The 10,363-nt window shown below is 43.7% G+C and overlaps 1 long non-coding RNA gene across 1 annotated transcript; it reads left to right on the plus strand.

Annotated features, from left to right (window-relative positions):
* Positions 1–336: 336 nt before the first annotated feature.
* Positions 337–7,116, plus strand: LOC140464223 (uncharacterized). The gene is made up of 2 exons (XR_011954885.1): positions 337–603; positions 6,842–7,116. It is a non-coding gene; the product is annotated as an uncharacterized lncRNA (long non-coding RNA).
* The last annotated feature ends 3,247 nt before the right edge of the window (positions 7,117–10,363 follow it).

The raw sequence follows: 10,363 nt of genomic DNA on the forward strand, positions 1-10,363 counted from the left end.
TGGGCCTCAGAGCCGGACCTCATGCCAGAGACCCAGTCACTGCAGCTTACCCCTGCTAGGCCGTCCCCCCCAACAGTATCCAAAGCGGTATACTTATTGTTGAGGGGAACGACCACAGGGGATCCCTGCACTGCCTGCTTCCTCCCCTTCCCACCTCTAACTGTTACCAAGCTACCTCTGTTCTTTGGCGTAACTATGCCCCTGTAGCCTCCATCTATCACCCTCTCAGCCTCTCGAATGATCCTCAGTTCATCCAACTCCAGCTCCAGTTCCCTAACGCGTTCTGTGAGGAGCAGAAGCTGACTGCATTTCCTGCAGTTGAAGTCAGCAGGAGCATTGGTGGTCAGCCCTACTCAAACATCCTGCAGGAGGAACATTCCACTGCCATCGTTTGTCTGGATTCGGTTTATACTCCACCTCGCGATCTCCAGAAGCATTTACACTTCGCTCTGTGGAAAAAAAAGTTGTCTTTCTAAGACGTAAAAACTGTACAACAGATTTAATTCTCGGGATTTTATTATTTACACATAAACAGGCAGCAATTCTCTATTCTATTTCTCATCTCATTTCCGTTCACGGTATTAGCTGAGCGGGGTTGCTGGGGTAAGTCCGAAATAGTACATTTTATTTTCCTACGCTCGTCAACCACAATTATTCAGTTACAGTATATCGAAACTAAAAGTTCAAAGGCAAGGAAAAAGAAACAGAGGGAGTACCGGCTGCTTGTGCAGTTCATTTTGAACAACAGCAGTGTCCAGAAAAATGGCATAACATGACTTTGGCTCATTGTTTGCTGTAACACTGGACACCAGGAGCCGGGATCTTTCCCAGACTGGGCAGTGGATCGAGCTCGGAGCTGCACTCGCTCCCCGCAGATCCTAAAGCACGTCCCGGGCTCAGCTGAGATGATCCTGTGTCGAATCCCGATTATAATTGCTGACTCTTCTGAGATCAGCTTTGACCTGATTTAGTGCTGGGCTCATTGGATCTCCATGTATTATCTGGGACAAAGGTACAGTCTGACATTCAGGAAATATTTTTGCTGAGAGTGTTGAAAGTGTGTGGACTGTGGGTATAATGTTGCTCGCTTTGCCTAGTTGGTGAGTTTGTGATGCAGTTAAAGCCAAAATTCCCACACTCCTTCACAGTCTCATCCCCTCACCCAAGGCATTTTTATTTATTATTCACTTGGAGATGTGGGAATCACTGGCTGCCAGCATTTATTTTCCGTCCCTTGTTGCCCTTGAGAAGGTGGTGGTGAGCTGCCATTTTGAACTGCTCCAGTCCATGTCATCTCTTTGCTGAGACTTCATAGCAATTAGTACAACTGAGTAGTTTACTCGGCCATTTCAGAGGACAGTTGACAGTCAAACACATTGCTGTGTATCTGGAGTCGCAGACCAGGTAAGGATGACAGATTTCCCTGAAGGACATCAGTGAGCCAGGTTGGGTTTTATTCTGACAGTCATCTATGGTTTCATGGTCATCAGTAGATTCTTCATTCCAGAATTTTATTAAATTGAAAGTCTGTCTTTGGCCATGGAAAGATTTGAACCTGGTCCCTCTTGCAAAGCATAGCCCTCCACTCCCTCCGCTCCAACCCCAACCTCACCATCAAACCAGATATCAAGGGGGCCACAGTGGTAGTTTGGCACACTGACCTCTTACACCGCTGAAGCCAGGCACCAATTCATGGACACCTTCTCCTACTGCCCTCTTGACCACGACCTCACCTCCTATCACCAAACCATCATCTCTCAGACCATCCACAACCTCATCACCTCTGGGGATCTGCCACCCACAGCCTCCAACTTCATTGTCCTGATCCCTGCAGCACCCGGTTCTACCTCTTACCCAAAATCCACAAACCTGACAGCCCCAGTTGATCCATTGTCTCCCCCGCTCCTGCTCCACTGAACGTTTCTCCTCATACCTTGACACCATCCTGTCCCTTTGGTTCAGGAACTCCCCACATACATTCAGGATACCACCCACACCCTTTACCTCCTCCATGACATTTGTTTCCCCAGCCCCCAATGCTTCATCTTCACCATGGACATCCAATCCCTGTACACGTCCATCCATCATGGCAAAGGCCTCCACGCCCTCTGTTTCTTCCTCTCCCGACAACTCAACCAGTACCCCTTCATCAATACGCTCATTCGATTGGTAGAACTGGTTCACACCTCAATAACTTCTCCTTCGGATCCTCCCACTTCCTCTGGACCAAAGGGGTAGCGATTAGAACCTGCAAGGGCCACAGCTCTGCCTGCCTTTTCATCAGATACGAGGAATAGTTCATCATCTGCAGCTACACTAGCATCATCTTCCTCCACTTCGTTGACGACTGTATTGGTGCTACCTCATGCTCCCACTAGTAAGTTGAATAGTGCATCAACTTCACAAACACCTTCCACCCTGACCTTAAGTTCACCTGGACCATTTCCGACACGTCCCTCCCCTTCCTGGACCTTTCTGTCTCCTTCTCCAGCGACTGATTCAACACAGACATCTATTTCAAACCCACCGACTCCTACAGCTTCCTGGACTCTACCCCATCTCCTGTAAAAATGTGATCCCTTACTCCCAATTCCTCCACCTCCACTGTATCTGGTCCTAGGAGGAGCAAATTCATTCGAGGACACCCAAGGAGGCCTCCTGTTTCAAGGACCACAATATCCCCCCATACGTGATTGGCAGTGCCTTCCACCTCATCTCCTTCACTTCCTGCATCTCTGCTCATGAACCCCCACCCCTCCAACCGCAATAAGGATAGAGCCCCCCACCACCTGTTCTCACCTTCCACCTGACTAATTTCCAGATATAGCGCATTATCCTCCACTATTTGTGCCACCTACAATCAGACCCCACCTCCAGAGATGTATTTCCTTCCCTATCCCTATCTGCATTCCGCAGAGACCATTCCCTCTGGATATCCCTTGTTAGGTCCACGCCTTCCAACAACCCACCCTCCATACCCAGCACCTTCCCTTGCCACCACAAAGAGATGTAAAACCTGCACCCACAACTCCCCCTCACCTTCATCCAAGGCCCCACATCCAGCAGGGATTTTCTGCACATCCACCCACCTCATTTACTGCATTCGGTGTTCTCAGTGTGGTCTTCTGTACATCGGGAGGTCACAACGCCAATATGCAGAGCATTTCAGAGAACATCTCTGGGACACATGCACCAAACAACTCCCTGTGTCTGACCACTTCAACTCCCCCTCCCACTCCACCAAGGCCATGCAAGTCCTGGGCCTCCTTCACTGCCAAATCCAATCCACCCAACAACTGGAGGAAGAATGCCTCATCTTCCACCTAGGACCCTCCCACCATACGACATCAACACTGACTTCACTAGTTTCCAAATCTCCCCTCCTCCATCTCCCCCCACCTCATCCTAGATCCAACCCTCCAACTCAGCACCACATTCGTGGACTGTCCTATCTGTCCACCCTACCCACCAACCTATCACAATCACCATTCACCTGCATTTAACAATCGCCTTCCCAGCTACCTTCCCCCCACCCCCCCAGCCCCATCCCACCTTCCTATATATCTCTCAGCCCTTTTCGCCCCCACATTCTTGATGAAGGGCTTATGCCCGAAACGTCGACTCTCCTGCTCCTCGGATGCTGCCTGACTTGCTGTGCTTTTCTCGCACCACACTTTTTGACTACTTACACTGAAATGTTTTTGAGGATGTTGTTTTTAAATTATTGCAGCCCTTTTTCCTCAGTGTCGTTTAAAAGTCAACTTTGCTATTGTTAATGAATAGAGTCACAGTTTGGGACAGATATTCCCAGACCAAACAGAAGCTATGTGGCCGGTCTGGGAATTAAGATTGACTGTTAACAGCTCATGCTGCAGCTCCAGGCCCAAACGATGAGCACCCTCTTCTCACTCGGCATAAAATGGGGTCTCATTTTATAAATCTGATGATTGCATTCTAGATCTAATGAGTATGAAGTGAAATGCTTCAACGTTTAGTCACGTTTTAGTTCTGCTGTTAATTGTATATTTTTCACTCACATTGTCTGTTTCAGTCTTTCATCAAAGCTCTAACCGTGATGGTAATATTGAAGAGAAAGATAAAAATGTTCTCATAACAGCCTTTCTGATTATCACTCTTATTTATGGTGCATTAGTAATTTCTGCTCTTCCACAGTTTAGAAGAAGATCACATCCAAGTATTTTGATCATTATGGTTATTACATAATTATGCTAATCACACAAATTATGACATTGTCTTACGTTTTGAAACATTTGTTGTTATTATCCTTATTTTGAATATGCTCGTAATCCAGAATCCAATGCAGTTTAACTTAATTATATATCAAATATATAATTTCCAAGATTCAATAAAAATAATTGACAGAATCTCTAACATTCTGAATAGCTCCAGATTCAGTCTCTCACTCTAATCTCCTCATTAATACAGTGTTTCTTACATATCCCTTAGTTGAAATATTGGAAAACAAATATCTTTAAATTACTGATGGAGAAGCATTTGCTGAATAGTTTGCTAGAAAGAAATGTTGAGGTATCTCAAGTTATGAATGTTGCCTAATTAATTACAATCCTTGTTTAAAGAAAAGATGGATAAATAAAAACTACACATTCACTTGTCCTGAGCTCCCACGTAAAGGAGATAGAAATGTTTTGGTGAGTCAGACTGAACTGCTGTGAAGACATTCTGTTCAGTCATTTCCATTGAACATCACAGAAAAGATGTGACTTGGTCATTCTTTGGTGGTCCAAGATATAAATATTAAACTTATGATGTTTTGGACAGGGCAAGGAGAATAGAGAAGGAAGTAAACATTTTTTCTTCTTTGTTGTGTGTACCACCGGTAAAGCTGGTATTTATTTCCCAGAGTGAACAACTATGGGATGCTGCTGGACCTTCTTTATCAAAGGTTAATACCTGTAATCAGACTGATTCCAATCTAAAAAACAGATTACAGAATCTTACGTGGATTTATCTGGGCCGACATGACACCAAGTGTTAAAGTTCACTTGAGAATGTTTCTTTAAAAAAGTTCTGCAATTCACAAGCGAAAGAACTGAAAACAACATGTTCATTCTAAAAGATGAGAGACTTACAAACTATCCTGGTCAATTCAGAGTGAACTAATTGGTGTGCTATTTGCATTATATTTATATAGGGCTGAAACTTTCCTCTCCAAAAATACATTAGTTTTTAAGCTAGATATTTAGTGAAATGTTCTCAAATTATCGAAGCCTGTTCATTACGTGTGCTGATACTAGGCCCTTCAAGGAAGTCTAGAATCAAATTCTCACACTGTGCTTGGTTATTTGAACTTCTGAATAACCAGTCCAAACATTAGCAATTTGGTAACTTAATCATGAGATTACCATAGACTTCTAGTTAAGTTAGAAAACTGAAATCTTAGAGGTTGGCTGATTGCAATTATTTTGCATCAATTTGGATATAAAGGTATTTTCGCCCTTTGACAAAGGAGCAGGACAAACTATCCGAATTGAGTTCAATAAATGTGATGCTTTTATATCTGTCAATATTGTCATGATCATCCAGAGATTACTGCCTTTTCCAAGGTTGAGTTTGGAGCTATAAGAATGAATAAACTGCAACATTTTGCAGAAAAATGTGTGAATTAAAATCAACTGTTATATGCCAGAAACAATGAATTCATTGTTGTGTTGCTTTAATTTCAGAAATTAGAAGATAATTTGAAATCCCGATGGCAAGTGTGATTTCAAGTATCTGCATGTTTTTAAAAGCTTTGTGTCATGGACCAGGCCTGACCCCTCAAAACATTTTCAAGCAGGTAGCTTAGACCATAACTTTGCTATTTGTTTCAGGTAAGTGTACAGGGGATGTTCCCAGAGTGAATTAGTTGGTCTGACTGCCAAGTTTTAAACAAAGAGAATTTATTTACAAAATTACAGAATGAAACACAAAGAACCAAAAATACAACTTATCCTATCCAAACACCCGACAGATATCCCAACTTAATGATGCTGTTCCAAAATACTTCCAACAGTCCCAGTAAACAGACCCCTTAGCACAAAGAGTTAAAATGACACAAAAAGCTTACAGGTTACAAAGTCAGAAGGGCAGGAGGAGGGAGAGAGCTTCCAGTTTCAACTGTGACCCTGACTCAACTTTTTTAAAGAAACATTCTCAAGTGAACTTTAACACTTGGCGTCATGTCGGCTCAGATAAGTCCACATAAGATTCTGTAAATCTGTTTTTTAGATTGGAATCAGTCTGAACATTGTAGCACAGACAGTCTCACACAGGGCACCTCACACTTTCAGTGCATTATCTGGGCCAACATGACACCAATTGTTAAAGTTCACTCGAGAATGTAACTTTTAAAAAGTTCTGTGATTTTACGTGTGAAAGAACTGAAACCAACATGTTCATTCTAAAAGATGAGAGACTTAACAAACAATCCAGGTCTTTTTTAATATATAAATTCAGTTACATCACACTGTAAATTTCTGTTATAAATTCTGTGTCTTACGATCTTATACTCTACAACCACCTGATGAAGGAGCAGCGCTCCGAAAGCTAGTGCTTCCAAATACACCTGTTGAACTATAACCTGGTGTTGTGTGATTTTTAACTGATTATCCCATTTTTTAAAGACATGAAAGCCTTAGGCTCATCATCTGTTAGGGGTAAACAAAAAGGGCCCCAACAAAACCTTTCAAACCCAGCCTAGTTGGAGCGTGGCCAATTACCCCCTCTCTGAAAAACACAAGGGCACAATAACTTTGAGATAGGCTCAGCTTTGTGACATTTGTCTCACAACTTTTAAAAGTCTGTTTTCCTCTTTAACCAGGTGTCAAGTGACCACGGGATTAATATTTAATAAAATATAGAACTGGAAAATATGGATTCTGGAAATCTGAAACTAAAGCAAAAATTGCTGGAGAAATTCAGCACGTCTGGCAGCATCTGTGGCAAGATAGCAGAACGAAGATTTTGACTTCAATGACCCTTCTACAGAACACAAAACCAATGCCTCATCGTGTTTGCAGTTAATCAATCTTAGTTTTAACTTGTACAGAATATACTGATGTCGACATTTTAAAGTAAATGCTTTGACTTCCTCTATCATCTAGTTGATGGGTGTTAATATTTCTGGTCTGATACAACTCCTCATACCTCTAGAAACTGGCAAACTACAAAGCTTGATGTTGGAAGTCCTAGTGACACATTAACACCGAGGCTGACGGCCACTCATGTTGTGCCAATCACGAAGCACGTGGATAGAGTACAATGTTAAGGAGAAAGGCTGCGAAGGCACTCATAGTAGGTGAAAGAAATGAACTAACCTGTGAAAGAGAAGACTGAAACCATTAGGTTGCATCTGCAGCAAGTGACTGGGCCTGCATAGGGGACAATATTGCCCTCCACCATATGATCACACAGGCATACAAAGTGCCTAGCCCGGCAATCCTGCAGCACTCACTGTCTTGGTTGTGCCTCCTCATCATCAACACAGCTGAGATCTTCCTGAGATATACACTCCTACACATATACGCTGCTACTCAGTAAGCAATTATAGTGGGACAGGGGTGTAAGATATCGGAGTGAGCTGATGTCATGTACACATATTGCTACTGCTGTTTCCATGTAATGTCGTTAGCAATCTTTGCAGACACCCTTCCCCTGACCCTCATTAATGACCAAGGAGTGATAGCACAGGGTGCTATGAGGCATCTAGCGTCAGAACAGAGATGGGGCATAAGCAGTAAAATGCAAGAGTTTAAGAAATGTTAAAACTACTCGTTGTGGAAGGAAGTTTAAGTATGAATTTGTTTTCTCAATAAATTGTTGAGATAACACAGTATGGTGAACAGACTATTTAAATCAGACCTCCCAACTCTGTACAATTTTACAGCCAACACCTACAAGTGACATTAATCAATTTTTCCTCCTGTCCCTCTCATTGCACTACCCTGAAATACCTCACAGCTGAGATGGAAGGATCATGCTCCGTAGTGGAGCCCATTGACCCTGGAGGTTTGTTTGGGTGACCCCAGGGGCTTGTTTGGGTGACCCTGGGAGTTTGTTCGGGTGACCCAGGAGGTTTGTTTGGGTGACCCTGGAGGTTTGTTCGGGTCTGGACGGGCCAAACATTTTGAGGGTCCTCTAGCCAGGGGCAAGCTTAACTTGCTTGGCTGGAGCATCCAACACTCAGGGAGGGGTTGATGGGGGAGGGGAACAAGGTGGAGGTGGAGGGTCTGGCCACTTCCCTGATGGGAGACTGTTGTGGGACCTGTGTGTAACTCCTCCTCTTCCAGTTTTATAGCTCCTCGCTCTGCCCCATCTTTGTGAAGAGATGTACCTGGATGTACAAGGCTCCTTGTCACTGAGGATCAATATGTAGGGTGAAGGAGTGCAGGTATTTTGATCCTCCAACAGCTCCTGCTGATGCTGGGCCTGTGTCTTCACAGTAGCTGCCAAACTGTGCGTGGAGACAGATGGCCATAAAACTGGCTGCAGTGCTGCAGAGTCTAAGTGATAGCAGGAGGGGAATCGATGCAGTGGCTGCATTACTCCAGCTTCTCAGCAATGAGGACAAGTGAGACCTCTTGGCTTGCTGCCGCTCGCTGTGCATCTGCACAAAGCCACACAGGAAGTGACAAGAAGTTAGTATATGACTAAGTCAGTGGAAGACAGTTTGGGAATACACTAACCAACAACTAACAGCTGGTCACACACCCTGGGCATGAATCAAACATTTAACAATGATTGTGTGTGAGGACAGTTCCAAAGCAACCCAAGTATAAGGTGAAACCAAAGGATTTACTGAGTGTGATGTCATTGGCAGAGAAACCACTCAGATATCCCATTAGAAGCTAATCGATCTTCATCAGATCTGATCTAATCAGGCGTTAGTAAATTTAGTCTGTCTGACAGTGGGGGTTACTGTATGTTGGGAGAAAGTGAGGACTGCAGATCAGAGTTGAGAGTGTGGTGCTGGAAAAGCACTGCTGCTCAGGCAGCATCAGAGGAACAGGAGAATTGACATTTCAAGCATAAGCTCTTTATCAGCAAGGAGTCGTTCCTGATGAAGAGCTTATGCTCGAAACGTCAATTCTCCTGGACCTCGGATGCTGCCTGACTGGCTGTGCTTTTCCAGCACCACCCTCTCGACTCTGTCACTGTATGTTGTTTATGGGATAGGTGTAAATCATTTACACAATTTGCCTAAAGTTTCTTCCAGCCAATTTAATTTAATAAAATTTGCTTGATTTATGATATATTTTGTCAGTTAGAATTCTCGATTTCAGGAACCTTACACAGTACAGCTGAAAAGATTGGAATTATTGGTGTGGCCAAATGAGGAGTACTCTACCAGAGTAGGCAAAACCATATTTTCCAGACTGCTGTGGCGCTGGGCAACTCTTTTCCAACTCATCCATGATTGTTCGCCCTTCCAGGATTGGCTACTGGTGTGATCCATTATATTGCAATTATCTAAATGCAAAGATAATTACCTGAAGAGAAAATAATCAAAGGTACAGGTAAAGGATGGGCTAGTGGGACTCACTAATCAGTTCTTCAATGGTGTTGGCATAGTTTTAAGAGGCTAAATAATCTCCTTCTAGACAGTAACCAGTTTACAATCCTATAATTCCATTATTCATGATGATTTGATTTCAATAAGGTTGCATTCTCACATTGATTCCATCTTTCAAATTGTTGGAATAGGTCTCCACTTGTCATATGCAGCACTTTAAATCCATCCCAGCACTTTTGGCAACAGTGCTGAGCAATTGCTACCACAATATTGTAGGAGCGATCAGATGAAATGTTGTCAGTCCACACCTACAGCAACTGAGATTAACTAGCTAAGCACAGGCTGTTCTTGTACTGCCAGAATTGTAGCTATAAGAAAAGCTTTGATAAAATGGGACTTTTTGCAGGGCAGAAGTAGTTGACTTGAGAATTGATTAAGGTGTTTTAATTTGTGTGGAATCTAGAAAAGACCAACTTAGAAGTAGGTCAATAACTTCAGCAAATCATCAGCCGACATTTCCGCCACCTCCAAAAAGACCCCACCACCAGGGATATATTTCCCTCCCCACTCCTTTCCACCTTCCGCAAAGACTGTTCCCTCTGTGACTACCTGGTCAGGTCCACGCCCCCCAACAACCCACCCTCCCATCCTGGCACCTTCCCCTGCCACCGCAGGAATTGCAAAACCTGCGCCCACACCTCCTCCCTCACCTCTATCCAAGGCCCTAAAGGAGCCTTCCACATCCATCAAAGTTTTACCTGCACATCCACCAATATCATTTATTGTATCCGTTGCTCCCGATGTGGTCTCCTCTACATTGGGGAGACTGGA

Source organism: Chiloscyllium punctatum, chromosome 39 (assembly GCF_047496795.1).
Source record: "Chiloscyllium punctatum isolate Juve2018m chromosome 39, sChiPun1.3, whole genome shotgun sequence".
Taxonomy (NCBI): Eukaryota; Metazoa; Chordata; class Chondrichthyes; order Orectolobiformes; family Hemiscylliidae; genus Chiloscyllium; species Chiloscyllium punctatum.